Consider the following 2559-nt stretch of genomic DNA (forward strand, 5'->3'; position numbering starts at 1 on the left):
TCAGGAGTCCCTGTGCACCCGCTTTCTCTTGGGCAAAAGCCTCGGGGAGACTGGAGCAAATGGTAGGTGTGCTTGGCCTCTGAAGCAGCACACTGGGTGCTCTAATTTGCATTTCCTTTATTCCTAGGGCTGGGCCTCTTGTAGCACGAGGCAGATCCATCTTTCTGTGAAGGGGACTCCCGAGCTTCCTTATTGAATGGTGGGTCTCAAGGATGCGCCTCGCTGTCGCCGTTCCATCAAGCGATGACGGACGCGCACTTGCTTTCTCTCTGCCTCTTTATTGCTACCTGCAGGTTATGTGGAGCCGAAAGACACTTTGCCTGTAATTTCCACCCGTTTTATTCTGCCAGTGAGGACTCGGGGTGGCGCTCAGTGGTAGAGTGCTTGCTTAGCCTACAGAAGGCCCTGGGTCCGAGCGCCAGCACTGCAAAGAAATCATTCCTATTTTTTCCCCAATCAGTAAATAAGCCCAGAGAGCTCAAGAACGTTTCTGAGGTCACACAGCTAACTGAACAAGGAAGCAAAGAGCCAGTCCTCACTGGCTTCCCCAGGGCTTTCCAACGCTGTGACAACAGCCCATTAGGAGCAGGTTTCTCCCTGTCAGAGGTGCAGAAGGGCCAGCCCTGGGCTGAGAGCTTCCCCTGCACAGCGGCTGGCTCTGCCTCTGCTGGCCAGCTCTTCTCTGCCCAGGGGTCATGGCGCTCTCTCCCACGTCCCTAGCGCTGCACCATGGCCAGCCCTCACGCTTCCAGGCTTGTCTGCTCTGAAAAGGCCCCGTCCGTCTGTGCTGCCCGGAATGTTCTGGACAAGGTGAGGCCCTCAGGGCCGTGGCTGCCCGTTTGGGGAGGGAGGGTGACCGGGGCGGCCTTGGGTCCTGGTAGGCCCGTGACACTCCTGTCACACCTGTCACACCCACTCCTCCACATTCTTAGGACCTCCAACCTGAAGAGCAAGTCCCGGTGGAGACCCTGGACCTGGGTGAGCCCCACTCTGGAAGGAGGAGATGAGGGATGGCCGGGCCTCCCGCCTGCTAGGAGCGCTCCACCCACCCAGCCACTCCCCAGCCTCCGTCCTTTCCTCTTGATTCTCCTGAGAACTTAAAGTGGCTCTTAAAATGAATCTCGGAAATAAAGGGCTTCCTCATCCCGCGGACCGTGGCCTGGGCGTGATGGCCAGCCCAGGGCCTGCCCCAGGAGGGACAGGACACTAGCTGTGGCCTGGGAAACGGGGGGGGGGGTACTGGCGCATCTCCGAGGGCCTGGCTGCGAGTCCTGGTGCTGCGCGACCCCGAGTCCCGGGGTCCCTGTGGCCCTGCCGTGGGGGTCCTTGTCTGGCCGGCCGGGGCAGCCTCGGGGATGTGACCCCAGCAGGCAGCGGGGTGGCCCGGAGGACGTGGCCTCGCCCACTTCCAGACCTCAGACCTGGGACTGCGGGGAGGGCTCCCCTGCGATGCGACTCTGTTGTCTGAAGACGGTGACAGCAAGACGGCCAGGATTTGGCTCAGTGAGACTGGATGGTGGAGGGACTCGGGCCTTGGGCAGAGACGGGGGAGAAGATGGAGGGGAAACCGTGACCTCTGAGCAACCTCCAGAGTTAAGAGCAGGCACTCTGGAACCAGGCTGGGTCAGGATCCCCATGAGCTGTGTGTCTGTGGGCAAGTGGCCTACCCTCTCTGTCTCTCCACTTTCTCTACCCTGGGATGACGCTCACTTCACCTCGCACGGTTGTTGCTGGGGAGTGAGTTGCATGGCTGCGCGCACAGGGGGGCTTTCCCCATGTTTGAGACAGTCTCCTGACGGCAGCGCCATTATCATATGGTGATTTTTATTTTTCAGTCACAAGGAAATCTCTCCTTCGTCAACTGCTTCCAGAGATTCCCAGGCACAGTGACCGTTCCTTTCTGACCCGGGCTGTCCTGGAGCCCTGGACGGCTTCTGCCTGCGAAATGCATTTCATTTACCCCCTGGCTCCTGGCTCCTCTGGAGGCCCCCAAGCAGCTGGGCCCAGGCGGCTTCTAAGTTTCCAGCCCGACCCTGAAGGTGTCCGAGCTGGGAGCAGGTGTTACTGGTTTCAAAACACGAGGAGAAGGGCTGGGGTATCGCTGGGTTGGCAGAGCCGTCCCTCAAGTGCACAAGGCCCAGCACCGCCCCCCCCACCCCCAGAGCCCAGCTGAAATGCATCAGCCATGGACGTCCCCCAGGCCAGTGCGTCTAGCTGACTGAGAAAGTTCCTTCCCTGGACACAGCGGTCAGCCTGCACTCCCAGGAACCCGGGAGGCTGAGGCTGGAGGATCACAATTCAAAGTAGCCTCAGCAATTCAGGGGGACCCTGTCAACAAAACGGAAAGGGCTAGGGTGTGGCTCAGTGGTGAATGCCCTGGGCTCCACCTCTGGTCCCCCAAAGGCTGTTTATCAGGCACGTTTATTTGGGGGGCGGGTGCAGAGAAGGAGGCTAGTACCTGAGCCCTGCAGGAGCTCCTAGGTCACCACCACGGGGATTGCGAACCCCGAGTTCAGTAACGGAGGTGCAGGGGGGCAGTGCTGGAGGTGAGGTAAGTCC

The 2559-nt window shown here is 60.1% G+C and overlaps 1 long non-coding RNA gene across 1 annotated transcript; it reads left to right on the plus strand.

Annotated features, from left to right (window-relative positions):
* Positions 1-258: 258 nt before the first annotated feature.
* LOC125612290 lies at positions 259-1152 on the plus strand. Its single transcript, XR_007342584.1, has 2 exons — positions 259-810; positions 933-1152. It is a non-coding gene; the product is annotated as an uncharacterized LOC125612290 (long non-coding RNA).
* Positions 1153-2559: the final 1407 nt, after the last annotated feature.

The sequence above is a fragment of the Marmota marmota genome, unplaced genomic scaffold, assembly GCF_001458135.2.
Source record: "Marmota marmota marmota unplaced genomic scaffold, marMar, whole genome shotgun sequence".
Classification (NCBI taxonomy): Eukaryota; Metazoa; Chordata; class Mammalia; order Rodentia; family Sciuridae; genus Marmota; species Marmota marmota.